We start from the raw sequence: 19,453 nt of genomic DNA on the forward strand, positions 1-19,453 counted from the left end.
GCACTCGATAAATGGCAGTTCTCTCTCTTTCTACACTTTGCAAAGACTTTCCTCCTCCAACGATCTAATGGAATTTCCACGTTCACCTGGTGATGTAGGTATTTTCATAGGTAGTAATGTAGTTGATGAGGATACTGAAAGTCAGAGAGGAGAAATAACTGACCAGCTAATGGTGAAGCCAGGAGTCATACCCGGATTTGTGACTTCCAGTATGAGGTCCTTTCTGGTGTCTCTGCAGTTCATACGGACAAACTTGACCTCCCATACATTTAAACTTGTTGCCTGTTTCTCATACCAATTTTTGTGCAAGCTGCAAAGATTGAATGAGGGGACAGATCTCTCCGATGTCACACCAGGAACAGAAATAATTGTGGAGGAAGAGATAGATTTTCACAAATTGGGATACAGTGAACGTTTAAAATAAAAATGCATCTGAACTTGGGGAGACTACATGCCTCTCGTAACGTCTCCCTTATTAAAAGATAAATGCATATCATTAAATGTCCCCTCACTGAATATCAGGAAGGCACAGTTGGCCCCAGGGATTGAATAAAAGCATCAGTTGATGTCTATGTTTCTTTAAGATACAGCTGTGTGAGTCAGAGGTGCTATGCCAGGTGTTACAGAGGTTCCCATGGCAACCTCATCTTTAATTTGCTTCCTGAATAGCACTGTTAATGACTTTGAGTCAACATCCATTCGAGATTCTCCATTTTAAAGGTTCTCTTCCATTGTAAGATGCAGTTATGCATCTCCACATAGAGAGGAGAGTTGAACAATTTCTGGAGGAATTGGGAAAATATGCACCCTTCTTCTGATTTGAACTATTTGCCTTGTCCTATAATTACTATGATTATTCAAATGATCCTAGGTTCACTTTACTCTCAACTTGTTTTTTTCTTACTAGAAGCAGTGGAAGACACTTTAGACCCTCACTCGCATGAAGGAGACATTTCTAGAAATTATTTCCCGAAAAGCCAGATCAGGCAACCAAGGTAGAAAATATTGCAATGTTTGGGCAATCAAGAGGGAGTATATACAAAGTATCTACAAGAGGGAGTAAGAGTAGCAGTGAGGGAGGTCATGTTTCATATGTCGCAGACCATGGGAAGGGGTTGGAATGGACTAAACATGGTAACTGCTCAGTCTTGGGTGGTGCTGAATCTCCCTTTCCTTCTGATAATACCATAGGAGAAAAACTTGGCAGTGGACTTCTTATTGACAAAGGTCTTCCACAAAGATATCTCTGTAGACAACTGCATGCTGTTCTTCTTGGCCAATGTTTCCTTCTAAGAATGGCCCTTAATGTCTCCTAAGTGGATTGCGGTCATTGGACTCCAGCTGAGGCAAGGACAGTGGACAGGGATGTGTATGAGGAACCAGGAAACCTGATTCTTGTTAGAACTCGGTCACTCATTGGCTCTGTGGCTTGGGTAAGTCGCTCAACTTTCTTTATTTATGAACTTGAATTAATAATATTTCTAGACTCTGACCTTTTAAAGTAATGTTAAGAGATTTCCATCCAAGGAAATCATAGTTGCATTTATCGTGTACATAAACAGTCATCAGGGCCATTCATTCATTCTTTCATTCATTCACCAAGAGCAATGGAACAGTGGTTAGTGCTGCAGTCAAGACTGGCCGACGTGTCATTAAAAAAAAAAAAAATTTAAAAAAAAAAAAAAAGACTGGCCGACCTGGGTTTGACTTCACTTCTTAAAGTCTGTTTCTTTATTTTTCTTTATTTTTATTATTATTAGTTTTGTAATCTTTATTTTTGAGAGAGAGAGAGACAGACCGTGAGCAGGGGAGGAGCAGAGAGAGAGGGAGACACAGAATCCAAAGCAGGCTCCAGGCCCTGAGCTGTCAGCCCAGAACCTGACACGGGGCTCAAACTCACGAACCGCAAGATCATGACCTGAGCCGAAGTCGACGCTCAACCGACTGAGCCCCCCAGGTGCCCCACCAGGCCCCATGTTTCCTTATTTTTAAATTGGGGTCAAAAATAGTAACTTCCAGAGGGGTATTGGGAAGATTAAATAAGAGAATGCACATAAAACGTGTAGCACGGTGCCTGCTCATCACAGATGCCCAAGGGATCTTTGCTGAATGCATGACTGGGAACATCCACTGAGTAGCTGCTTCATTCAAGGCTCTTTCTGAAGTCCTGATGTTAGAGAGGACTCAGACATGATCCTGGCCTTAGTGACAGTCCACTAATCCTTGCCCTAGTCACTGACTAGGCCTACAGCACTAAATGGCCTACCGCACTTACACTTAGGTTATGTGCAAGTGTTATGAATACGAGCAGGGCTGCAACGGACATCTTTGAGTGTAAGCTCGGAGTTCATTTCAGGTTGCAGGTCCTTAAGCTAAATTCCTGGAAGTGGAACTGGTGAGTCCAAGGGTGTGATTCACACACCACACCAGAGGCGAGGCTGGGTGGCGGCGGGGCGGGGGGGGGGTCCTGAGAGTGCTAAAAAGGGCAAATGGCACTTGACCTGAGCAGATGGAAAAAGGACAGTGAGTGAAGTCTTCTGGCTGCGTGTGAAAGGATGAGGTAACACAACCAAGAATAGTGGGAGATAAGCCCCACGATCGCTGCTGTTTTACAGATGGGGAAACAGAGACAGAAGAGGCCTGGAAATCCGTGGAATCCATGCAGTGTTCCACAGTGAGCATGGAGTGCAGCTGTCCTAACTAGGGCTATTTAATTCTGCTCACTGTGTGGTTGGGGAGAGGGGTAATGACGAGTAGGTGGGAAAAGGAGGGAACGGGAAAGGAAATTCCAAACAGAAGGAACAGCATGTGCAAAGATAAGAGGGTCTTAAAAGTCAGTTCTGGAAAGGAAGGAGACATTTATTGTTGTGAAAAGTAGGCATAGTCCCCACCGGAACCCTTCTGGGGAACGGCTGACTGTCTCCAAATTATTTAAAAATTGATTCTCAGGGGCGCCTGGGTGGCTCTGTCGGATAAGCGTCCGATGTCGGCCGAGGTCATGATCTCACAGTTCGTGGGTTCGAGCCCCGCATCTGGCTCTGCGCTGACAGCTCAGAGCCTGGAGACTGCTTGGGATTCTGTGTTTCCTTCCCTCTCTCTCTGCCCCTCTCCTGCTTGTGCTCTCTCTCTCTCTCTCTCTCTCTGTCTCTCTCAAAAATAAATAAAGAAACATTTAAAAAGTGGTTCTGAAAAATCCCAGCAAAAGCCACTCTGTTCCTTTGTTGTTCAGATAAATTGAGACAGGCGCTTTGAAAAATGCAAGATTCTACAAAAGTATGACTATTTGTTACTATTGAGGACAAACTGGAAGGGATTCAATTTCTACTCAGTTTAATTAATTTACTTTGACTTGCCCATATGGTTCTCACACTAGCTGCTAGCAGGCTCCTGGCTGGTGAATAATTATTTTGGAGATGGGGTATCTGCGGCTCGCCTGGCCCACGGCTCAGTGCTTCATGAATAGTGTTTCTAATCTTTTTAATTACTTTCCAAGGTAGATGTTTTCAACCCCAGTCCACGGATAGATAAATGGAGCTCAGACATGCTGGATGGTTTTCCCCATGGCCCGGTGTGGTAGCGTGGGGAACAGGGCACATGGTCCGGATTCCCAGAGAGAAGGGACTGAGGTGCCTCTAACTTCTCCCATGAGCCCAGAGCTGCCTCTCTGCCCCTCAGTTACACCCGAAGGCTATCCTGACCTTCACGTCTTCCACGGCTAACATCCCGCACGGTCCTCCAGCACGGCCACGTTCACATCTCTACCTGCCCGCCAGCCCCACAGATGGCCCATGGGAGAGCTGGGGTTTGGGCACAAATGTGCCTAATCCGATGCCACTTTCTTGCCTCCGGCCCTCTGATCAGGTGGTTCCCTCCACTGAGACCACCTTCTCTCTGTATTGTCTGTTGAAACACCGTGGGGCAGAAGTAATCGGCCCTTCTCGGACCTTTTTCCTGTCCCTTTCTGAAGTCACTTTCCCCCTTGTTGTCGTTGACTGTGGGTGCTTCTTAAGTTGCCCGCCTGTCTATTCCTTGAAGTAACCGAGGTGTTCCGTACCCATGGCCAAGCCCACAGAGGCGGTATGTGTTAGATAAACATAAAATGCCCATTCTATCTTTGTGGCTGGGCTCAGTTACCTCCTTATACTTGGGCCAGATTTGTCCTGTAAGGTAGAAATCCCGAGACCTGCCACATAATACTTACAAAGTGCATCCAGCCAGATCGGTCTTGCTGGCGATAAGCTATGACTGATTCTTGGTGTGTTCCAAGCCCTATGTCACATACTGGGGACTCAGCAATGAGTGATTCGTTGCGCCTGCTCCTAAGGAGCTCAGGGTGAGAGAGTGGTGGGTGGGATTGGCAGAGGGAGCTAGAGAGTCAATGATTGCTGTCCACGGTGACTTTGAGTGCGCTGGCACAGGTCACCTCATCCAACCTGGCCCAGGAGGTGTCCCGGAAAGATTCTCAGGAGAGGTGGCCTTTAGCTGAATTGCGACGGAGCAGAATACTTTGAAGAGGTATGGGGGAGGGGTCCTTGAGTATTTGAGGTGGAGAAAACGGCATTATGAAGGAGCCCTGGGGGGTGGATCATCCTGGTGCATTTGAACTACCTGATGTCGCTAACGGTGAAGCAGAAGGCAGATCAGATAATGTCCAGAGATCCTTGAAAAACTCTGACCGGATAGATGGAGCATTTCTTATACCTCTCCCCTCAACAACAACTTACATTTCGAGCACAAAATGGATTGTAGAAAGAAGTGAATATTTACTCTCCATCATTTACAAACACCCGTGCAAAGTTTTCATGGGGCTGACGCCTTTCTCGGGTTTTGAGCTTGAAGATCTTGTTTAAAAGACTAGTCAGTTTCGTATGAGGACTGGTCTCATTAAGCATTCTGAGGGAAGGAAGATACTTCTCATGGACATCAATATTCTCATATCCTATCTCATGTATTTAGACCACTTTTTTTTTTCTTTTAAATGAGATTATGCATTTTTGCTCCAGGATCTCAGCGTAAGTAGAAGTGTTGAATGCTAACGCTTTCCAAATAACTCCAGAATCACACTTGCTTTAAGACAGAAACCATTTCCTATTCAATGCCATATTATGAAAGATGCCCTCGGTTTCTGCCACTGGGGGTGCTGGGTTAAAGCTGTTTATTTCCAGGCAAACGTGGCGAGCAGAATATTGAGCAAGCATCTGCTCCTTGCCGGTTTCCTTCAACGCCTTGCACTTTTTTTTTTTTTTTTTTAAGATTTTATTTTTAAGTAATCTCTACACCCAACAGGGGGCTGGAACTTACAACCCTGAGGTCAAGAGTTGCATGCCCCACAGACTGAGCCAGCCAGGCACCCCAGCATCTTGTGTTTTAATCTTCACAGTGGCCGTAAGAACTGCTTGTTACCTCTGGGCGGCTCAGCAGCGTCACTTTGGAAGTGATAGATTAAGTCTGTGCAACACCGCGCCCAGCGCTCTTTCTGCCACGTTAACTCTTGTAGCGGACATTGTTTTATTTGCCCACAATATCCCTTTTCCTCCAATAGCAGAAACCTGATTTCCCTCTGAGGACCCATCTCTCTTTCATTCTCAAGTCTGTTCATTTTGGTCCAGCTGATTCTAAAACTCAGCCCTAGAGGTGGGCATGTGTCCCATGCCTGGTCAATCAGTGTCTCATATTTCACTTGGCCACGGGAATTGGCTCAGGGACTGTCCTGTGATCCAGGCCAGGGCACTGAGACACAATTCTGAGATTCTGATGAAACCATTGGGAAAGAGAAATTCTTGGGGCGCCTGGGTGGCTCAGTTGGTTGGGCGACCGACTTCGACTCAGGTCATGATCTCACTGTTTGTGAGTTTGAACCCTGCGTCGGGCTTTGTGCTGACAGCTCGGAGCCTGGAGCCTGCTTTGGATTCTGTGTTTCCCTCTCTCTCTGCCCCTCCCCTGTTGGCACTGTCTCTCTCTGTCTCTCAAAAATAAATAAACATTAAAAAATTTTTTAAAAAAGAGAAAGAAGTTATTTTTCACGAGAATTGTTCGTTGTAGAGACACCGTAAGCCTTGAGATGCCAGACCGCACAGAGGATTTGGCTAAAGACGGCACTAACACAGAGGGAAATCGAACCGGGAGGTGGGGGATAAGGTGATCAACCTGTTTCGGTTTGCCTGGGACTTTAGCACTGAAGGTCCCCATCATGGGAAGCCCTCATTCCCTAGCAAACTAAGACTGCTGGTCACCTTATGGAGAAAGACATCAAGTTTTGGTATACTTTTTTAGTCTTATGGATTGAGCCATGTCTGACCGCTGAGTACATGTGGACTTTTCTGTGACATTTAAACCAAGATGTTTCCTTTTCTGCTTAAGCCAGATCGAGTTGGTTTCTATCACTCGGAATTGAGAGGACCCTCATTAATACATGGGGCCAAATTCAAGGTTTTGAACCTTCTCACAGGAGCCTAGAGGGTTTTGCAAGAAAATGAGGGAGGGGCGCCTGGGTGGCGCAGTCGGTTAAGCGTCCGACTTCAGCCAGGTCACCATCTCGCGGTCCGGGAGTTCGAGCCCCGCGTCAGGCTCTGGGCTGATGGCTCAGAGCCTGGAGCCTGTTTCCGATTCTGTGTCTCCCTCTCTCTGCCCCTCCCCCGTTCATGCTCTGTCTCTCTCTGTTCCAAAAATAAATAAAAGTTGAAAAAGAAATTAAAAAAAAAGAAAGAAAATGAGGGAAGGCAAGACAGAGAATGTTACCAGAGAGGGGTTCAAGATTGTTCCTTTAATGCAAGTGTTGTAGGAATTCCAAGGCAAGGAATGTCAGGGAGGAGACTAGGTTTTAATAGGATTTTGAATGAAGTTCAAGATTGGAGTTGCACCAAGAAGGAGAGAGGTGGGGGCACCTGGCCGGCTCAGTCAGTTAAGCATCCGACTCTCAATTTTGGCTCAGGTCATGATCTCACTCACAGTTGATTTGTGAGATCGAGCTCTGCATTGGGCTCTGTGCTGACAGCTCAGAGCCTGCTTGGAATTCTCTCTCCCTCTCTCTCTCTCTCTCTCTGCCCCTCTCCTGCTCTCACTCTCTCTCCCCCTCTCAAAATAAATAAATAAATAAACATTAAAAAAAAGAATAAGAAGGGGAAGGTGGAGGAAAAAGAGCTCACCGAACAGCAACAAAAACTCTTCAATGAAAAATAACGCTTCTCCCTAGGCAATAACAGCGATACAAACTGCATAACTCAATCCTACTTTGAGGTTCCTAGTTCAGGAAGGTAGTCACCAGGGTCTGTGAGCTGTTTTTAACTTTAACACACATCGATTATAAATCCGAACAGGCTGTCAGAAGGGGTGTGTGCCTTTGCTTTTGCATGGAATTCTACCAGACCTTTCCCTCTGGGGGACAGTGCCACAGCCTGTGACCAATGAATGCTCAGTAGAAGCAGCGAACCATGAAGATAGGGTCTTTGGAAGACATCTGTGGAGGTGGGAGGGGTCTCAGAGGAAATCTTGGCGCTGAAAGGGTTAAAGGCTCTTGAGCCCCATATCTGGCCTGAGGTTTGTGAGATTTGGAATCGGATAGATTTGGACTCAAAATCACACGTTCACTGTATGATCTTGGGTAAATTATTTGATGTTGCTGAGCTTGGTTTCCATACCGGTCAAATAAATCGGGATATGGAGGCTGTGTTTTCCCACGGAGATCCAGTATGCCAAGCACTGTGCCTGGCCATAGCGAGAGTTCATCCCGAAGAACTTCAAAATGAAGAAGTTGATTCTACAATCTCTTTAAGCAGATCGATTCTCCTTGTGTGTCGCCAGGGATGGAGAGCTCACTATCTGACAAAGTGGCTCAATCTGGGACAGCTCAGATGGTTCGAAATTCTCTCCTTACTTTGAGCCAACATTTGTCTCCTTGTAACTTCTCACTGATCCAAGTTATGCTCTCTGTAGTTGTTTTAGCAAGTTTAAGTCTTTATTCCTTGTGACAGTCCTTCAATATTTGACAACAGCTTTCATGTCAACACCTTCTGGATGAATGTGGTGAGGATCCGGTGCAGTAATGATAATGTGAAGAGCTCAGCACAGTGTCTGATGTGTCAGAAGACCTCAGGAAATGGTAGCTCATCAGACTTCGGGCTAGAAAGTCCTGGGAGCAAATCTCAGCTCCCCTACTTTCTAGATGTGAGACTCGGGGCAAGTTACTTAGTTACTTTTCAGCTCGTTTTATGTCTCCGTACAACGGTGATAAACAGCTACTTTATAGAGTTGCTTTGTATTAGTTGTAAGTGAAAGGCATTATCATAATTAATATAAGTGATTCCCTTACACCCCTCAATTTCCCATAGGATTCGGGAGAGACAGGAATCTTCACACTTCCTACAGGACTCGGAACCAAAGGGAACAAGCCCCAAATGAGGATGACGTGGGATTTGTAAAATGGTGGGTCCAACCCAGGGAAGAGATCATGGGAAGTCACAGAGTGTCTGGGCTAGAAAAGGACCAGGCTAGAGAGGAGCGAGAAGCAAGAAAGAAGGGCACTCAAGAAGGGCGGGAACCTTGACAAAGGGGTCTTATTAGCATATCTAATGTGATGGAGTCTTAACATATTTATAACAAATTGCAAGCAGTATACAAGGGTCCCTAGAAACTCTAGGGACAACACAGACTTGCACAAGGAAGAAAACATAAGCACCTTTTGAAGCGCACAATTCGATGAGTTTCGACAAACACATACACTTGTGTAAACACCACAGTCAAGATGTACAACATTTCTCTCATCCCCCCAAATATCCCTCAGGCCCCTTTGCGGCAAATCCGCAGGCCCACCCACGTCCCAGGCCACCGCTGATCTGCTTCCTGTCACTGTAGAAGAGATTCGCCTTCTTCAGCAGGTCGTACAAGTGAAATCAGATAATATCTACCTTTTTACGTCTGGCTTATTTTGCTCAGCCCATTGATTTTCAAGTTCAACTCAAACTACGTCCTGATACTGTCCGTATCAGTTGCTTTGATTGAGGCGGGCCATCCCGTTGCGTGAATACGCACAACTGTTTATTATGAATAAATCTGCTGCGAGCGTTCAAGTACGAGCCATTGCGCAGGCAGAGGTCTCCCTTCATCCTGGGAAAACATCCAGGAGTGGAATGGCTAGATCAAATGACCTGTGTATGAGTAACTTTTATTTATTATTATCTTTTTTTCTTCAGGTTTTTATTTAAACTCCAGTTAGCTATCATACAGTGTAATGAATAGTTTCGGGTGTGCAACATAGCGATTCAACACTTCCCTGCAACACCCGGTGCTCGTCACCCCATCATCTATTTCACCCATCCTGTTGCCTACCTCCGTTCTGGTAATCATCAGTTCGTTCTCTCTAGTTAAGAGTCTGTTTCTCAGTCTGCTTCTCTCCCCCCTGCCCCTCCACGTTCCTTTGGTTTGTCTCTGACATTTATGGCTCCCTTTGCGAAACAATCAACGGCCAGGCTGTTTTCCAAAGTAATTGCCAACACTTGCTGAGTCGACCTTCTTTTTTTTTTAATTTTAATTTTTATTTAAAAAAAAATTTTTTTTAACGTTTATTTATTTTTGGGACAGAGAGAGACAGAGCATGAACAGGGGAGGGGCAGAGAGAGAGGGAGACACAGAATCGGAAACAGGCTCCAGGCTCTGAGCCATCAGCCCAGAGCCCGACGCGGGGCTCGAACTCACGGACCGTGAGATCGTGACCTGAGCTGAAGTCGGACGCCCAACCGACTGAGCCACCCAGGCGCCCCCGAGTTGACCTTTTTCATTTTAGCTGTCCTGGTAGGTGTAGTGGTTCCCCACTGTGACGTGACCTGTAATTTCCCCGGGGACTAAACCCAGTGACCATTCCCGCATCTTCTACTGTGACGGTTTCTGTTTAAATATCTTGCTCGTTTTTACTGGGATGTTTATTTTGTACTTACGGAGTAGAGGTGCCTTATAGAGAGAAGTCTTTTGGCTATCTATCTACCTAACCATCTATCTTTCTGTCTGTCTATCTGCTTCTAGTCTGTGTACCACCATTTCATTTTCTTACTCGTGTCTTTTGAAGAGTACCAAGGCTGCCGTAAAGCCTAACTTACGGACTTTTTACTTTATGGTTTGTTTTTTGTACCCTCGCTAAGAAATTTTGGCTACCCGAATATCGCGAAAATATCTCCTGCGCTTTCTCTCAGAAGCTGTAACTTTGTAGTTTTAGCTCTTCGACGTTGGTCTGGGATCCAGTGGACGCGTTTCTGCGCACGGTGGGGCCAGGGTCAAGTTTTGTTCCCCACCGATGGAGGGCCAGTGGTTCCAGTACCATTTGTTGAAAAGGTGATCCTTTCCCTCATTGAATTAACTTTGCCCTCGTGCCAGAAACCAATCGCATGTAGATGTTAGTCTGTTTCTGGGCTGTCTTTTTGGTTCTATTGATCGATGTACCCATCTTCATGCCAGACCACACTGCCACGTTCCCTGTAGTGTTATACGAAGGCTTAAAATCGGATAGTGTGAGTCCTCCAACTTTGTCTTTCTCTTTCAAAGTCGTTTCAGCTGGTCATGGGGAGGCAGCATTAAACATATCTAGGGGTCACGGAGCCTCCTGGAAGAAAAAGGTTGGGGATCCCCTCTCTTTTTGAGGTTTAACGCCATTAGAGTTTCACAAGTAGGAAGACACAAGAGCCTAGAGAGCCACTCACCAGGAAGGAAGGGAATTTCTCAGTGGGTGGGTGACCTGAGTTCAGCTCAAAGGGTCTGAGGGCTGGGCTGCTTCCTGCACAGCTCATGGCTGCAGCTAGAAAGCCCATCCAGCCTCAATGGCCCTGGCCCCGTGGAAATAAGGGCGGCATGACAGAGATACTGAGCTATTGGCTAAAGAGGCATTAGGGGAACAATGAACCAGAGCCTAGAACTGTGTCTCTTAGTGGCGCCCTTAAGTGGTTCAGTCGGTCGCTTAACCGCTGTTGACTGCGGCTCGGGTCATGACCTCACACCGTGGGGCTGAGCCTCACATTGGGCTCTGGGCCGTCAGTGTAGAGCCTGCATTAGGATTCTCTCTCTCCCTCTCTCTGCCCCGCCCCCCGCTGGTGCTCGTGCTCTCGCTCTCTCTCAAAATAAACAAATCAACATTTTTAAAAATGGGTCTCTTAGAACAGCAAGCCACTGACTCTCAAACGTGCAAGGAGGAACTGGGCATTTTAAATGGCCCTGGGTTGGGGCGCCTGGGTGGCGCAGTCGGTTGGGCGTCCGACTTCAGCCAGGTCACGATCTCGCGGTCCGTGAGTTCGAGCCCCGCGTCGGGCTCTGGGCTGATGGCTCGGAGCCTGGAGCCTGCTTCCGATTCTGTGTCTCCCTCTCTCTCTGCCCCTCCCCCGTTCATGCTCTGTCTCTCTCTGTCCCAAAAATAAATAAACATTGAAAAAAAAATTTTTTTTAAATGGCCCTGGGTGGAGAAAGATGTGGTGTACGAGCGGTGATAGTGACAGTTTTATCAAAATAGCCTTCCAAATGTCAACTGTCCCACAGTAATGCTGTTTGAAAAATTGGTCGCTCGAGAAATACAGGGATAATTTTGTATTACGCAATCTGTGACGCAGTAGACGCTTTCCGGGAAGAATGAATGGGCGAGTGAATGAGTGAACGAATGCATGCATGCAGACGACGATGAGACAAGATGTTTTCCAAATATGGTTAGATCTCTATTGCTTATGTTTGGAATATCTGGCAAAACGTAAAAGAGAGGATGAGGACTTGCAATTTAACTTTAATCATTTCAGTTAAAATTGCTGGGCTTCTTAAGCAAGCTTTTGGAACGCAAAGCGCTCCTCTCAGGATTAAGTGGCACTAAAACCTACTTACTCAAGATGTCCAGAGAGGGGCGCCTGGGTGGCTCAGTCGGTTAAGCTTCCCACTTCCGCTCAGGTCATGATCTCGCAGTTTGTGAGTTCGAGCCCCGCGTCGGGCTCTGTGCTGACAGCTCAGAGCCTGGAGCCTGCTTCAGATTCTGTGTCCCCATCTCTCTCTCTCTGCCCCTCCCCGGCTCACACTCTGACTCTCTCTCTAAAAAATAAACATCGAAAAAAAATTAAAAAAAAAAAAAAAAGATGTCCAGAGAAAGACATTTAGCTCAAACCCTGCATCCTGAGAAAGGACTGTGGTTATTAACATAAATATAACTCTTTAAACATGAATTAATTTGTCCCACATGGTTTTGCTGGAGCCCTAATGGTGAGGCAAATGTTATCCACTTTTATTTAAAATGCCTGTCAATCGTGACCCCCCATGACATAAGTTGCATCTTGAGGCTCTGGGACACAAATAGCTCTGTTCGGTGACCCTGGCAGTCTTGTCTTCAAAACAGGAAACCCCAGTGGGAGCATTTCTCTACTTCTTTTCTTTTTCCAATACAATTTGATGATATTTACTGAGTGGCTATTTCATCCCAGGATCTGATGGCTGGAGTCACAGAGAGGGGCTGATGCATGGACCCTGCTCTCAGGGACTCACAGTCTAATGGGGAGACGGAGATATACCCAAGGATCCACAAATTGTACGAAGTGCAAAGAGAGGATGTGCAGAACGTCTTGGGAACAGACAGAGGAGCAACTCATATTTGCAATCGAGGAAGGCTTCATGGAGAAGACGATACATGAAGTAGATCTGTTTTTTGTTTTAGAAAAGTTTTTTTTTAACGTTTATTCATTATTGAGAGACACAGAGAGACAGCACGAGCATGGGAGGGGCAGAGAGAGGAGGAGACCCAGAATCCGAAGCAGACTCCAGGCTCTGAGCCGTCAGCACAGAGCCCGACACGGGGCTCGAACTCACAAGCCGTGAGATCATGACCTGAGCCGAAGTCGGACGCTTAGCCGACTGAGCCACCCAGGCGCCCCTACACATGAGGTAGATCTTGAGGGATGAATGGGGCTTTTCACAAAGAAGAGGAAGAAGAGGCATTTCAAACTCATGGAACAACAGATATAAAGGTGTAGAAATGCGGACGAGGTTGTAGAAATCTTGGGGACACTGTGTGTGGTGTCAGTTAAGGGCTGGGAGGCCCCTGCTGACATCTGGGTGACTTGAGGGGAAGACTCGGGTGCCAACTCTGAGAAAAAAAATTAAAACTTCAACGTGGGGTTAACAGAATCAGCTTCTCTGGTTCCAGGTTGTTTCTAGAAAAATCTATCTCCAAATAGGGCGTGGGGCCCACTTCCCAGACTGGTGATCAAAAGAAGGGCACATAGTGAGGTTTTGTAAGAGGATGCTTGTCTTTTGTCCTTCGTTTTTTCTGTCACAAAGAGTCTCGAACACTTGAGATGGTTGGTTTCAAGGAGGCACATGTTTGCGTTCATCTTGAATGTTTTAGATGCAAGCGACAGAAAGCCAATTCAAACAACCTTTTGTCTGCAAGAGGTGGAGGTCGCTGGAGAGCCATCTTAGACGCTGCTCACAACGCCCATGGACTATATCCAAGAGAGAACGTCCAAGCTGCACATCAGGACGACCGACTCGCTTTTGGTGCCGGCAGGAGCCCAAATATGGACACCAGGAGGTGGGGAAGCTTGGAGGTCACTCCAGAGTATGTGAGCACAACATGTTTCTCAGTCGGAAAGAAACAGAGGGAAACCAACAAGGAATGAAAGAAAAAATTCAAGTATCTACGCCCTCTGGGAGACCTCCCCAGGCTCCGCCTTCCTCCTTTGGGGAGATGGCTTAGCTCCTTCCGGGGGCCCACAACCCTTGTGCTTGTCGTGGCCCCGGTGGAGGTGGAGGGCAGCTGTCTCCCTGTGTTAGAGGGTCTGTTCTGATGTGCCTCCACCATCAGACTGTAAGCTCCTAGAGGGCGAGCACTGTGCCAAGCCCAGAACATAGTAGTGAACAAAAGACGGGCAAGGTCTCATTCCCCATGGAATCCCAGTCTGGTGGGAGACGGAGGCATTAATGCAATCATTACAAAACAATTGACTGTGCAAACTGAGGTAAGTGCCATGAACCCCAAGTTCAGGTGCAATAAAACAGCACTTAGCAAATGCTTGTTACAGACGGGAATGAAATAAAGACAGAATCATTTAAAAAGTATTTTTGTTTAGCTTTCTTGATTGGAATATGAATTCTTTGCACATGGAGCTTGTTGCCTAACTGCATATAGTCCATATAATTTGAGCTCAGTAAGCAGGTTGAGAATTTGGCTTGGCCTATTATTTAATTATTAGGATTGTTATTTGTAGCATGTGTTTCAGGATGTTTTTGTTGTTGTTGTTATTGTTGTAAATGGCAGAATTCCAGGTCAGACAAGTTTCAGTATAAAAGGGAATTTATTGTTTCGTCTCGCTGATAATTGGCAAGTGCGGGGCTGGCACTGGTTTAAGTCGCGGGGTCCTTATGTCCTTAGAACTTGACGGCTCTCTATGTCTTGAATCTGCTTTCTAAGAAGGCTCAGACAGGCTCTCTTCTAGGTGATGACAAAGGTGGCCACCAGCAATGGCAAGCTTAGTAACTGGAACGCACGGAGAGCAACTCTTTCCTGAAACCTCCAGCGAAATCCCAATGTCGATTCCCATTGGTCTGCCTTGGCTGTCTGCTCTCACCTAAAATCCACAACTTTAGCCAAGGGGATACAGGATCACCTTGGCCAGGCCTGGGTCAGGTGGCCACACTGAGTGCCAGGGATGGATGGGCTCCCAGCCCCCACCCTGCACCCCAACTCGTAGACAGAGGGAAGGTCAGAAGTGGTGTCGTGGAGAGATACCAGAATGTCAAACACATCTGCTCACCTTCACGGAGATGAAAAAGAGTAGAGCTCTTTAGATTTCAAAATCCAGGGCTCAAAAAACACTTTTGCATAAACAGACAAAAGAAAAGCCTCTCTGCTCTGATTGCAGAGTCGAGTCTCATGTTCCACAAAAGATCTAAAAATGAAGACTGAGTTGGATCGCTACATTTTATAACCTGCCATTTCCAGACAATGGATAAGTAGTAATTATTTCTCCCACCATCCCTTAAAAGGCAAATAGTGTTATTCAAATAAATCTCTCACAGATTTGAAAACAGAGAGGTTGTGACATCTACGGCAGAGACTAAGACTGGCGTTAATGGTTTCTTTAGAAGTTCTGGAGTCATAAAACCCGAGCTGAGGCCTTTGTTCCATCTCTAACGGGCTGTATGGCATAGACAAGCCATCTCATCTTTTTGGGCACTGTGGAAAGCTCTCTCAGAGGCCTCTAACGAGCGCTGAAACCTATTCATAAAGTGTAAGACTGACAGGCAATTCATTTCATTTCTTCAGCCAGCCAGTCAACATTTATGTGCCCTGGGCTAGAAGTCCTGTGCTTGAGATACGTGAACCAAAATCAGCCGTGGAAATAAAAGGCTGTGAGGAGCTGTGTAGTTATTGCGTGTCCCGGGGGGAGGGGGCGGGGGGCTCTGAGGAGGGAGGAGCTGATTCTCCGAGTGGGTGTGAAGGCTGGTTCGTGGAGCCATAGAAAAGGCTTCAAAGCGGCGTGGGTCCACACCAAGAGAAAGGTGAGAGAGGCACAGGGCACAGACGTGGAGGCAGGTGCCCGCTCGGTAAAGCTGGTGGCCCTTCTCTGTGAGCGGGCCCACCGCAGCCATGTTTCACAGCGTGCGGCCCCCTCTCCGCCTGGCCACAGCTGATTGGGCCAGAGGGGACAGCTGACCCAGGAGGCACACTCCATTGGCTGAATAGAGCCAATCAGGGTCTCTCCTGGGAACTTGGACTTGGGAGAGCGGGTCAGAGGGGAGCGAGTGCTGGACCCTTTAAGGTTTTATCCACTTGTGGGTCAGACTGCGTGGAGGCAGCCCTCTGGAACCTTCTACGAAGTTGATTAGAGACTGCAGATTTGTGGAGAAATCTGGAGAATGAGAGTGAAGAGAAAAGCAGAGTGAGAGATGGGTGGGAAGGGAGTGTCCCTGTTACAATAAATCGCCTTTAACTAATGCTTCGGGTTTTTTTTGTTCTTTTACTTTATTCATTAACAGGCACTCCAGTGCCAGGACACTCGCACAAGCCAAGTCCTGGAGATGCTCTCCCTTAGTTTTTGCTACTCTTCGCCCCTCCGTTTACTCCGTTCCTTCAGTTCTCTCCTCCTTGCTGCTCACAGAGCCAGTTGTCTGATCTTCTCTAACAGTTTTTGGGGCTTTTCCTGGAAGTAGCTTTCTGGTGCCTGTCTTACCATTGCCGTCACCACCACCTTAGTTTACAAGGTCAGGAATAAAAAAGATCACATTTCTTTATTTTCTTTAAGCTAAATTCAGGCTGATTGGGAGTCTCTATCTACCTGGTTAGTGGGAAATTTAACCTCAGTCGCTACTGGGTCAGGGATCAATCCAGGCTGTTGTTCCTACGTGAGGCCCTGACCTCCCGAGGTGCCACCAGCCTCCTACATCGCCCGTCACGACTTGTTCCGTCTACGAGGAACCCTTGCCCACTTTAGACGCATTGCCTTCTCTCTCCTCTCCCTGCATAATCTCCTTAATGGCTACCTCTTCTGGAAAACAAAGAAGGCAGTTCCTGGAGGAGAAATACAGGAGTGAAAAAGAACACGTGTTATCAGTTATTATGCCACTCAGATAACTTTGCTTGAATAGTTAGTTGAGCACTTACCACAGTTCAAACATTGTTCTAAGAGGTTTTTTTTCCCTTTAGTTTAAAAAAGAATTTTTTTTTTTTTTAGCATTTATTCATTTTTGAAAGGCAGACAGAGACAGAGCACAAACGAGGGAGGGCTAGAGAGAGAGGGAGACACAGAATCCGAAGCAGGCTCCAGGTTGCAAGCTGTCGGCAGAGAACCCCACATGGGGCTCGAACTCACAGACCGCGAGTTCATGACCTGAGCCGAAGTCAGCTAATTAACCAACTGAGCCACCCAGGCGCCCCTTTTCCCTTCAATTTTTAACAAAATTGTAGTGCCATATATACATAATATATATATATGTGTGTGTGTGTGTGTGTGTGTGTATATTGTATATATACATATATGCATATATATACATATATATGTATATTGTAGTGCCATATATATATAAATTATTTATTTAGTGCCATATATATATAAATTATTTATTTATTTATATATTTATACTGTAATATGCTGGATCTACTGTAATATTATCTCCATTATAGATGAGGGCATTAAGTCTTAGGGACGTTAGTTAGTATTCCCAAAGTCACCCACGAGGATGTGACGGTGCAGGCATCCCCATATGGGGTCAGTCTGATCCTGGCGTCTTCGTCCTTGCCCGCTCCCTTGGTCAACGCAACTGAAGGACATCATAGAAAGTGGCTGTCGGGGCGCCTGGGTGGCGCAGTCGGTTAAGCGACCGACTTCAGCCAGGTCACGATCTCGCGGTCAGTGAGTTCGAGCCCCGCGTCAGGCTCTGGGCTGATGGCTCGGAGCCTGGAGCCTGTTTCCGATTCTGTGTCTCCCTCTCTCTCTGCCCCTCCCCCGTTCATGCTCTGTCTCTCTCTGTCCCAAAAATAAATAAACGTTGAAAAAAAAAATTAAAAAAAAAAATAAAAAAAGAAAGAGGCTGTCGCCTCTGTAGACCCGAGGTGTGTGAGCCCTCTGAATAAGATGCTCCTTACAAGCTCCGTTTCCTCGATCTGCTGGTGCCATTTCCGGGGCCATTCAGAGAAATTTGAAATTGGAAGAGAGGGAAGCTTTAGATCTCGAAAGGCCACTGTGTCTAACTTGGGGCGATGCTTGCCCGTCTGGAGAGTAATAGCAGAGGATGTTTTGTCAGTGTTCCATTAGGAAAGGTCAAAGTCCCGAAGTGAGGTCTAGAGAGAGCATCCGAACATGAAGCTTGACATGGGCCTGGGGTCAATGTGCTGAGAAGGCCGGCCAGCCTGGTAGGCTTGTCATAAACCAGTGGTAAAAGATTATGATGTGTATTTTCTCCAGGGAGACATGGTTGATGAGATGAAGGGACTCCCGTAATGTGACTGGAGGTGGCATCTTGGATCAGAAGTCATATCAGGATCTCAATTGTGGGCCACGGGTGGGACGACCTACAGGGCGAGAACACCATTATGGACCGAACGTTTGCAATCCCCCCAAATTCATATGTTGAAGCCCTAATCTCCAGCGTGATGATATTTGGAGCGGGGGGGGATTTGGGAAGGAATTAGGTCACGAGAGTAGAGTCTTCATGAATGCGATTAGTGCCCTTGTGAGACGTGGGAGAGATGATCTCTTTGTCTGTAAGAACACAGCGAGAAAGTGGCCCTCTATATGCCAAGAATTAAGCCTTCGCCTGGAACCGAATCAGCCAACTGCTTGATCTTGGACTTCCCAGCCTTGAGAAGTGTGACGAATAAATTTCTGTTGTGGAAGCCACCCAGCCTATCTTTGTTACAGTAGTCTGAGCTGACTAAGACAGATATGTTGGAGTTGACCCTGACACAGACAGCATTGACCGGGAGCGTCCACGGAGCCAATAATGAGGGGCCAGCTGGCAAAGTTTGGGCAGCGTGTAGCACAGGACTGATTCTTTCTCTCCCTGTTTTAATTCAAAATACCCTGAGATCCTGCTGCTACATGATGGATGGTGCCCAGTCCCTGCTGTCGTGGAGTTTCCAGAGGCTTGGAGAGGCTCCTCCCGTCCATGAGGTTCTTGTGTTGATTCAACCCAACCTTGCCCACCTAGCCCTGGTGAGGCAGGGCTACGACAGTGGTCCCGAGTCACCAGCATGTGAGGGCTGCACTCAGTTCCACCGCCTCGAGCTATGGACTTGCTTTCCAGGTTGAGACCTTGGCCTGTAGCTCCCAGCTGAGCACAGGGTAGAGGCCCAGGAAATGGTTTTTTGAACTGAACTGGGAAGGAAGGGGGACAGACAACTTCTTCTACCAATGGCTTCTTTGGAGTACCATCCTTGCCAAACTGAATAGGTGGGTCTGTCAGGATAAATCCTGGCCGTACCTCTATTAAAATAAAAACGCTGACAAAAATCTCTGCTTTTTTTTTCGTGTTTACAGGAGGCCAATAAATTTGATTTTTTTTTTTTTTTACAATATTGCTTTGTTCCTCCCCATTTCCGTATTGAGAGGACAAATCACATGGGTTTGCCAGGAAAGGGACAGAAATCTAGGATTCATGGGGCCCAGTTCATGGCAGCAAACGGAGGCTGGAAAAAGTTGTTTGTGTGAATGCATGTGAGGGTGTCTTCCAACCACCTCCCTCCCTTCCCTCTTCTCTGCATCCCTCAGCTGCCTGCTTTCCTTCTTTCCAGAATATACTGAGAAGGCATTCTAAGGTGGGTCTTGTTGCTGGCTATGGATACAAACGTGAATATGATTCAGTGCCTGTATCACTGGGGTTTTTAACCCCCTAGGAGTCTATTGCTAGAAGCCAGGGAGTCTTTGAAGCTTTATGGGCTAAATACACCTTTATTTTTCATTACCTTCTACCTTCTACCTGAAATTCAGCGTTCCCTTCCACTAGGGAT

The sequence above is a fragment of the Prionailurus bengalensis genome, chromosome A1 (assembly GCF_016509475.1).
Source record: "Prionailurus bengalensis isolate Pbe53 chromosome A1, Fcat_Pben_1.1_paternal_pri, whole genome shotgun sequence".
NCBI lineage: Eukaryota > Metazoa > Chordata > Mammalia > Carnivora > Felidae > Prionailurus > Prionailurus bengalensis.